Below are 10636 nucleotides of genomic sequence, written 5' to 3'. Positions count from 1 at the left end.
AAGATTTACAAGGGAAACTACAAGTAGAACTGTACCGAAAGCCCACAGATCGCAACACTATGTTGCATTATCAAAGCAATCATCCAGCTAGCCAACGCAATAACATCCCATTTGGCCAATTTCTCTGGGGCAAGCGAAACTGCACGGACAAACAAGAATTTGAAAAACATGCAGAAATCCTAACAAATATATTCACGGAAAGAGGTTACCCTAAAAAATTATCAAAAAAGCTTATAAAAGAGCTAAATACTACAACAGGGAGAGTCTTTTTGAACCCAAACAAATAACAGCTAATGAGGACAACACAATTGTTTGCGTAACAAACTTTACAAACGTTACAAATAAGGTAAAACATTTGATTAATAGGAATTGGAAGTTGTTGAATAATGGAAACACAAATTCACTTCCAAAACCCATTTTTGCGTTTAGACGCAATAGAACAATAAGAAATTGCTTAGTCCATATCTACCCGGATACGGTAACCAAAAAGTCAGGTACGCTAGATGGAAAAAAGATTGTAAGTAACTTTCCCTGTGGCACCTGTAAAAACTGTAATATGATCATAAAGGGATCGAAAATTACATACAAGGGAATCAACCATAAACATCAAAAATTAGTGAACTGTAGAACACAAAATGTGGTTTATATGATCCAATACCCGTGCAGACTAGCATATATTAGTGAAACTTCCAGAGAGATCCGAGTGAGGCTCAAAGAGTATAGATCAGCAGTTAAAACAAAGCGGTTGAACGCTCCCCTGGTAGATCATTGGACCACTGAAAATCACAATGAGGATGAAATAAGATGGTGTGTTCTAGAAGCAGTGAATCTAAATAAGAGAGGTAGTGATCTTAATACCAAACGCCAAAAGAGGGAACAATTCTATATGTCCAAATTTGAGACCTTTAAAAGCGGCTTGAATAACAGAGAGGAATGGGAGAGAATTATCTAACGGGCAAGCCCCCAATCCTACCAAAGCTGCAAAATATCCAAATAGAGGACCTTTCAGATAATAAGTATTTGTACTTGTACTGTGTACTTGACTCTGTTAATAGAAGAAACCAACCAACCACCTCCTAAATTTTGCAAATTGATAATTTGAATAGCTAACCCTTCAAAAGATAGAATAGCTAATTAAATATACAAAAGTCGCCCCCAACAATGTAAACCCATGCATACCGGCTGAGCGCAACAATAAGTAGTAATAAGATACAAATAATGTCTTGGGTTACCAAACAGTATCATCAATAACATTTAAGGTCTTTATTAGAAAGAACTTTAAATGCGAAAGGTAAGATTAAGAGAATATACCAGAACCAAAATAAATAGGGGGATAAGTAACTAAGAGAGATAGATAATCAAGACAATCCAAAATATGAGTTTTTAGATTTAGAACGGAATACATAGTTCCTTATGAAGAGTGCCAAATATATTAAGGCGTATATAATTGATTACAAACTAAAATGCACTTTGTGCACAAGCCATTAAATAACGGACCGGCTTGCACTAAAAGGAAGAACAGTAATAGGAAAACTGTTCTTAGCCTGTTCCAAGATGGCCGAACCAGGTGGGAAATCGGCCAACGCGACACGCGTAGACAGTACTGCATCCTGAATGTGACCTAAGTTCGCTTCAAGGTGGCCGTACCAGAAGCGACCAAAGTGGTACGCGTAGATAGCATTGCATGCTTATCCTGAACTCTAACGCGATCCGAAAATAAATCAAAGAAAGAGCCAGACTAATCAAAACGACTGGCAACCACAGGTCCGAGCCTTACAACTCGATCACCTGTTAGGGACACGAAAATGTAATATAGATGACTACCTTTCGTTATTTTCCCGAAAATTAATAACGTACCATGTACGCACAAGATAATAGCAAGGAACCGATAAACAATGTACCATACATTCAGATAACTTATCGGGGCAACAAAGTAAGGTACCAACAAGTACCAATAACACGTTACAAGATGGCCGAAAAGCTTACATACAAATAAGTCAGTCCGTGCAGGGAATGATTAAAGCTGAAAACAATTAAGCAGAGATTATCCAATTAACTGTGGTATAAGTACAACAGCCAAACCAAGCCCTTTCTCAGTTGCAGCCCAAACCCAGGACGGTGTGGAAGCAGGCTCAGAAACTCTGCAAGTAAGTGTATCCCCCCAAGCAGCAGATCAAGTTAAAGTACAATTTATCCCTTAATTTAAAAAGGAAAACAGTATTTTACTAAAGACCCACATGGGTTTTTCTGTCCCTGCCTTTCATATACAGATTCCCCTGAAATTATTTAACCAGGAGAAAAAGCAAACCATCCTCACATAGAAGGTGTCCACAGCAACACACAATCTTAAGGTAACAAAAACTAAATCAGAGATAAAGTGGCAGAAATAAAGAACCTAGTTTCCAACTAGTACATTGATCAAAACATGGTTGTTTTTCAACAGTTAATTGATGATCCAACCACACCTAGCGTGAATAAGAGAAATTTAACAATTATTAAGAGGTAAGAGTTACAACCTAAAAACACCTGTATATTACATATAAGAAGGGAGAGTTACTCATTTGATTTATGTATATTTGTTACAGTTATAATAGCACTACCAGTGTAGAAAATTGACAAACAACACAGTAGGCGCAGGCTTCTCAACAAAGAACAAACACCATAATATAGCCTTATAGCCCGGCGTAGAGGGCTATACCCGCTATTAAAGGCCCTCTCCAGCGTTAAAGGCCCCAAGCCGAAGGCGAGGGCCTTTAACAAGGGAGAGGGACTTTAATAGCGGTATAGCCCATCTACGAAGGGCTATAAGGCTATTAGAACATTCTGTGACTAGAGGACAAAATGTTCTAACAAAAAAACAAAGCCTTTTGAAAGCGTGAAGGGATTGAAATCCCCTCAGGCTCCCTGAAGCCTTTATTCACAGCCAGAGCTGTGAACAAAGAAACATTGGAATGTTGGAGCTCCAGGCTTATACCAGCCATTATAAGCCCAGAGCACTCCATTGTTTTCAATGGAGCTCCCAACATTCCAATGTTCTAATACCAGTTTATCCTACTAAAGGTTGGTAATGTTTCTGAAATTGCTAACGTATATAAATTGAGAGAGTGAACAAACATTAGTAAATGAATCCTTTTACTCTCACTACAGACTACTGTCATCGGTCAAATGGCAAAAAGACCAAGGACTTTAGAACATAAAACAATACAGGATATGTAAAAATCCCTGCTGAAAATACCACAAAAGTAAGTGAACTTGACGACGCTGAGCAACCCCTTGAGAAGTTAAAATGACCTTGGTTGCTCCATGCTAAAGATACTTACCTTTACATTTTTAGTACTAATCATAAAAGAAGCGCCCTAAGTCAAAGAAACCTTGGGTACGAAGTCTGCAAAGCCGAATAAAGCAGAGAATTTAGAGATAAAAGTGAGTACATTAAACTCCTAGGGTCGTTCGTTAAGGGGGTAAAAAAGAGGGCTAGCACCATGGGGTAACAAATGTTAGAAGATCAAAAATATGTATGTATCTACAGGATGTTTAATAAAAACAATGTACAACAGCTCCCTCTGATTTGAACAAGGGAGACCGTAGATAATGTATTTCTACCTGATGAATTAGATAAAGAGATGTAGTCATTTGATCAGAGTGATTAACATTTTACATAAAAAAGAGAGGTTCTTTTGGAAATGAGAATGTTTATTAACAGAAAAATGTTTTGTTTATCTTGTCCAATATAGATTGTTTTTAACCATAGAAAGCACTGTCCTGAAGAAGGTATTCAACCTGTTCACTGAAACGCCGTGTCAACAGTATTGTGCTTTTTCCTTTTTTTAACAAAAAATGTCTCATGATGTTTTTTAAATAAAATGGATGTGATAATGTGTTTTTACAGAATGTCAATGAATGTCAATTATTATCTTTTGTTTCTAAATACATTACTCAATTTTACAGTAATAGAACCTCTATGATCTGATCATTATTCTTTGTTTGACCATCTACATATCTGTGTAATGTGTTTCAAATTGGGTGGGAGATAAGAACCTTACTCATACTGATCATTATTCTTCGTTTGACCATCTACATATCTGTGTAATGTGTTTCAAATTGGGTGGGAGATAAGAACCTTACTCTTACTGATTAGAGACAAAATGTAAATGTGTTATTGTGTGGTGCGCCCTATATATGATTATGCCTCCAGCTGTAGCTGAATGTTACGCTTGGGTAGTAGGACTGCTTATCTGCGGTCCGTCCTACCATCTATAACCAAGAGAAGGGAAACCTCTGTTTTTTGTAGTCTATATACCCGTTCCCTTTTCAGCATAAAGGGTGTCTCCCTATTTATTTTATACATTCACAAATGCTTAACACACTGCCTCTGAGATAAGCCTGCCTGCTCGTGCCACGCTACCAAGGGGGTGAGCAGGGGTTATCCAGTAGTGTAATCCCTCTGTCCCTGACTTAGAAGCAAGGGTCCCTATTTGGTCAAATGTGTATACCATTGCCAACTAGAGACCCCCATTTCTAACAATATTTCATTGTTGAATTTATCCTAAAATGTACAGCCAAGACAAAATTAAGCCTTCCAGTGATCTGCCCTGATTGGTCAGAGCTAAGTGGATTAGCCAGCCTGGTTTGACGAGATGATAAGTAGCCCCTGGGGTGAAAGAGCCGCCGGGTTCTGCTGCTTTTGAATGTCAGAGGCAAGGGGGAGGGGTCATAAACCGTGATCTTCAAAAGGAGGTGACCGGTAGAAGAAACCAGTTTAATTTATGCCCCTACCCAGTGAACCCAGCCAGATGGCAGGCATAAGGAAGGAACGTGCAGATGCCAGGGGGAGGGAGTCTATGCAGATGAGACATCCTGGGGGTTGGTTTAGCCAGCTCTAGCCTCTGTGCTGAGACTTCAGCTATATTGTATTTTGGAGAAATAGTGCTGTCTGGGAGACCATTAGGCCACACTTTGGAGGACATGGTCCTGCTCTGGGCTGCTGTCCTACACCTCATTGGACATGAGTGTCCTCCTGTGTGACCCCAGGAAACACTGAATAAGTATCTGAGAGGGGCAGTGCCTCTCAGATCTGCTGCTTGAAAATAAAGGAAGAAGAAGGGTCCATGCTGAGAAGCTTGATTTGCACCAACCAGGCCCTGCACTCTGACTGACTGCGCCTGCTACACAATCTGGAATTACATCCCTGTGTATCAGATCTATTTCAAAAGGATCAAAGAGTGGACTTCCTGCAAGCTACAGACTAACAGAGCTCACCTGGACCACCACCACCAAGAATTTCCAGCCTGGAGTACTACCGGTGGATCTGTAAGGTGTTTGTCCAAGTAGATTATGGGAATTGAAGTCCCAAACTTTCAAGTACAATTTTGGATTTTCCAGACCCTTGGAGTAAGTTTTGGACACTTTGGGGCCATCATAGGAACTGCAGGAAAAAGTTCCAGAAGTTTGGGGAACTTTGGATCAACTTTGAAAACTTTGAAAAAAAGCTCCATATGTGGACGGACTCAACCTGGCCAGCCAAGCCGGCGACCCTCAACCCCGAGCCGGCCTGGCCTCCAGGTTCGTCCTGCTGAAAAGCTCCAGAGGATCTAACTTACAGAATTTGACCAAGAGCTGGTCGAAACCCAAGCCGGCAAACCCTCACAGTATCCAGTCTGGTAAACAGCATTGAAGAACCCCGGGAGAAAAAGCTCCATAAAAGTTTCTAAGTCTGAATGTAGAAAAAGTGACGAAGACCAACCACAAGAGCCAAGCTTCCCACTTTCAACTGCAAGCTGGCCTGGATCTCTGGTTTGTCCTACTGGAAAGCTCCTTAGGTCTGACTTCCATAAGTTTGACCTTGAGCTCCTTGCAAGGCAAGCTGGCGAAACCTCACCGAATCTGGACTGGCTGAGAGCTTTGAGGGACCCTGGGTAGAAAACTTTTCTAATTCAAAAGGTAAAAACCTTGACCGAGGCGTACCGCAAGGGGGAGGCGTGCAGGGCACCACTACTAATATTCCACTTTCCAACAATTACTAATAGAGTGGCATCATGTGGCATGCTAGTATGTAGAACCTCCACTTGAACGGTAATCATCTAGTCAGTTGAGCTATTGAAATCAACCTCCTTTATGATGATCAATATACCCTTTTGCAAAGAACATTTTTTGAACATATTGTTTTACACAAAAATCAAAGAAAATGGATAAAGATTCCAAACGTGAATCTATACCCGACACAATAGGACACCCAAGAACGTATATGTAGGCTTCCGAATTTTAGGGAGAATTTAAAAGAATGGGGTATTGGTATTGAGTTTCGTAAATAAAAATACTCCCCCTCAGGCTCCGATTTTCATCCTGCATATTCTAACTCATAAATCATAGCTTTGCTCCTTTTAAGAAGATCAAATCTCATAGCTACTTGTCTCACCCAGTTGCCTAAAACACTATTTTCTATATTGTTCTGTAGACAAGATAACAATGGCTCTGCCTTTGTCTGCAGGTTTAAAAGTTATCTCTAGGTTATTTGATAAATCTATAAGAACATTGTTGTCTTCATGTGATAGATTTCGAAATGTATCCCTTACTTGCGATTTCTCAATGTCTCTCAGAACAAACTGTCAAGAATGTGAACGGATGCACTGGAGTTCAATACGAAAGTCACAAGAACCTGGAAGGGTTATGAAACGCTGTGCACCACTTTAGGATTTGTAGACACTGATAACTTTTGATGAGATTAACAACAATAATCACATTAGTTTGTTACTTGTGTTCTTTTAGAGTTCTTTATTGAGTTCAGTTGAGAGTAAAAAAACACACAGGAGCTACAGCCGACGCGTTTCGTCCTCTTGGGACTTCTTCAGGGCACAATAAAGGGTGAGTTAATGTCCTTGTATCCTCTCCCGCAGTTATTTGGATTCGTAGAATTGTCTGTGACGAAAATCTGTGCTCAAATAGGCATATCAAGAAATGGGTGATGATCCAAAAATAGAGCTGGAACCAGGGTAAAAAAGCATTGAATGTAGATTCTGTCTGACTATCTTTAATTGTTAACTTGTTGTAGAGGGATTGGTTATTGGTCCTCCTGCTTGGACACTCTTGATAAAGTGAGCCAAAGCATCCCCTGGTTCCTAGAGCAGCTGCTGCTACCTGACGGAGGAGGACGTTATAGTGCATGCTGCTCTAGGAACCAGGGGATGCTTTGGCTCACTTTATCAAGAGTGTCCAAGCAGGAGGACCAATAACCAATCCCTCTACAACAAGTTAACAATTATAGATAGTCAGACAGAATCTACATTCAATGCTTTTTTACCCTGGTTCCAGCTCTATTTTTGGATCATCACCCATTTCTTGATATGCCTATTTGAGCACAGATTTTCGTCACAGACAATTCTACGAATCCAAATAACTGCGGGAGAGGATACAAGGACATTAACTTACCCTTTATTGTGCCCTGAAGAAGTCCCAAGAGGACGAAACGCGTCGGCTGTAGCTCCTGTGTGTTTTTTTACTCTCAACTGAACTCAATAAAGAACTCTAAAAGAACACAAGTAACAAACTAATGTGATTATTGTTGTTAATCTCATCAAAAGTTATCAATGTCTACAAATCCTAAAGTGGTGCACCTTGACCTTGTTTAAAGTATACAATAGTTCATGTCTTGAACCAACATTGTAACGGTGGGTGTTTTAGAAGTGTGCACACAGATTTTACCATATATTATAGTGTGGGTCCAAACTAATATTGTGAGAATATTTGACCAGGTGCTGTTCGGTTGGGAATCCTCCACCGTTGTCTTTTTTCTGAAATTATGAAACGCTGTGCTTTGTTCTCTGTTGGCAGTTAAGTCACTCGCATTTACAAAAAGTATTTTAGTCTAATTTTTGGGAAAAATTCTGCAAATTCGCATTGGAGATTAACATAATCAATCCTCAGGGTGGGGACAAATCTCAAATCCCATATTTTGGACAGCCACGTCTGTAACTGATAATTCTCTGTGTGATAAGTTCACTACCGTATTTCATTGTTGATCCCTTGGATTCGCCGTGTGATAGGTTCTCTACTATATTTCTTTGTTGTTACCTGTGATTGGATAGTTCACTTTGCTCCTGGTGACCATTTGCATTTGGTCTGATCATTCATTGTGGTTCTCTTTGTTTTTGCTTTACTTTGCATCTGCCCTCTTTCATCTGGTAATTAATGGTCAAATATGGGCGGGTCCAAAGTTGCAAAAGTTATTTGTACAATACATATATTGAGGAAAGACAGGACATAATGGCGGGTAAAACCTCTTGGAGGGTGGCCCATACACTTATCCCGGCTGCTCCATTCAATAGGGCTCAAAGATCATGTTTGGGAATATACCTTTTTTGTGTAGCTGCTTGATCATAATGTTGCTGTTGCTAAGAATAGTGTTCCTGAGTTATATGAGGATACATGTTCTCTTTATATCCCTCTGTAGTTTGGTAATATTTTTGTTGGGTCAAGAACTTTGTGCTATTTAATTCTTTATTGATCTCATCAAGCCACTTTTTAAATACTGAGATCTGGATAGTAGTTTTAAGTTTAGGTTCACACCAGCGGATGACAGACAAGAGGCTGAACTCACACATGATCTATGCAAGTGCTGTGTCAGTGATTGTGAGTAGTTTGCCTGGTATATGCTGTCCACTAATTAAAGTGGGCACCCTGTACCAGTCCAAACAACCTGAATGGCGATGTAAGATGTCAAGGATAACCATAGAAAGCTATCCAAGTGGTAGCTGTAGAGAGCAGCCTTCGGGCTTAGTCTTGAAGGAATATTATGCAGACCGAGTCTAGAAGATGTAGAATCGCTGGGACCCCTAGGAACCACTCAAGGTGAGTATGTAGGTACCCCACGTAGCACGGATGCAGTGTGGGATCACAACTGCGTGCGCCATAAAATTCTATGGGAGAGTCGTGGTTGCAGTTTTAAAGTTTTAGGACCCTTCACAGTGGATTACGAGAAAGCCCTTTGTATAATAGGAGGTTTGAGCGCCACCACACCCGTAGATACAGTTGTACCAGAATTACCTATCCCAGGAAAGCCAGATGCATAGGGCTGAAGAGGTGTCAGAAACCGCTGTTGATCTCAATTGAGGACTTCAAGGAAAGGCTCCTGCGGGAAAGAAGAAAAGTGTCCGTTGAATCCAAAGGTGTACCTGAAAGCAGAGGGGATGGAGTCTGGGTCACTCAGGAGTGACCAGGGGCTCGGTAGACAAATGCCCACTAATGTCAGGTGCTTCAGGTGCATTGAGGGGGTTCTTGACTCTGCAGCCACCTGGACCAGGAGACGTCGGGGACAACCAGGAGTGGGATATGAGCTGTCCCACAAAGGATGTCGAGTGCTGAGGGGCCAATACCTGGCTGGAGTGCCTACAAGCCTTGGTAGCGGCAACCCATGAAGATGGTCAAGAAACGTTATGGTTCGGACCAGCAAGGCTAAGGAGAATCACCATATGCAGGGGAGATGGGACAAGCCTAGAACAAATGGGGGATTTGGAGAAAAAAACTGTTGACCCTCAAGAAGACCACCGGCCAGAGGCACAGGAGTCGCAAGGGGACCTCAAGCAGAATTACAAAGCAGCAGCCCACGGAGCAGTCCATGCAAGGAGGCCAAAGTTCTTTGGTGGAAATGGTGCCAGAGGTTGGGGCTACTTGGAGCCCAGTGCACTGGGTTTGGGAATGCCAACAAGCATATGCACTTGCAAAAGTACACAGTGCACAGGGGTATGGGTATTGCAGCCTCCACAAGGGATTCTGACCTCAAACTTGGTGATACGGCAGCTAAGACCTCAGGGAACTTAGCAACCTACTTCCTGTGTTGCTGGAGCCTTTGGAGTCCATTGGGCTCAGGAGCAGCAGCCTGGTATCAATCATGTTGTGGTGCCTGCAGTTGCAGGTGAGTGATTCCTTCACATCAAGGGAGATGCCTTCAGTTTTCATAGATGCTCCTCATGTCCCGCACTTAGCCCGTATGGTGCACAGACATAGACAATGCTTCAGACTGATTGGGAGATGAAGTCGGGCTCAAACAAAGTCCAGCAAAGTCCAGAGTGTCCAGACGGTTGAAGTTCAGTGGTTTTCTGGTTCAGAATCTTGCCCGCGTCAAACCTAGGGTCCTACAGCCAGGTCAGCCCTTTTGTTCCCATGGGAGAGGGTTGGACAGATTCAGGGGACCCTCCCATTGGAGGGTCAGGATAGTAGGGAGTATACTCCCATGTCCTTTGTCCAGTTTTGCGCCAGAGCAGGAGCCAACGGCTCCCAGGACTGGTTTGACCTGGACTATGCACAGGGACACCAAATGTGCCCCTCATGCAGACTTTCGTTTGCTGGCAAGCACACTCACCCAGGTCTAATTCACTAAATCCTGCCTGGGAGGTGGTCTGTGACAGGATGCCTATTGTTCTGCCTTCCCCTGCTCAAACTTGACTCAACAGCAGGACAGCAGCAATGTGTCTCTGGTCGGCATTAACCATTTTGGGATGCCCTGGACTAGAAGGCTGGTACCAGGAACACCAGAGACCACACAAAGCTGGTTTCTGAGGGGTGGAATCGTACCGCACAGACCGGTTACCGGTGTGGGGGTATGATTCCACAATGTTTGATACCAAAACGTGGGGGTAACCAT

This window comes from Lissotriton vulgaris, chromosome 12 (genome assembly GCF_964263255.1).
Source record: "Lissotriton vulgaris chromosome 12, aLisVul1.2, whole genome shotgun sequence".
In the NCBI taxonomy this organism is placed as follows: Eukaryota; Metazoa; Chordata; class Amphibia; order Caudata; family Salamandridae; genus Lissotriton; species Lissotriton vulgaris.
The sequence above is the reverse complement of the archived record's forward strand: the minus strand, read 5'-3'. Positions refer to the sequence as shown.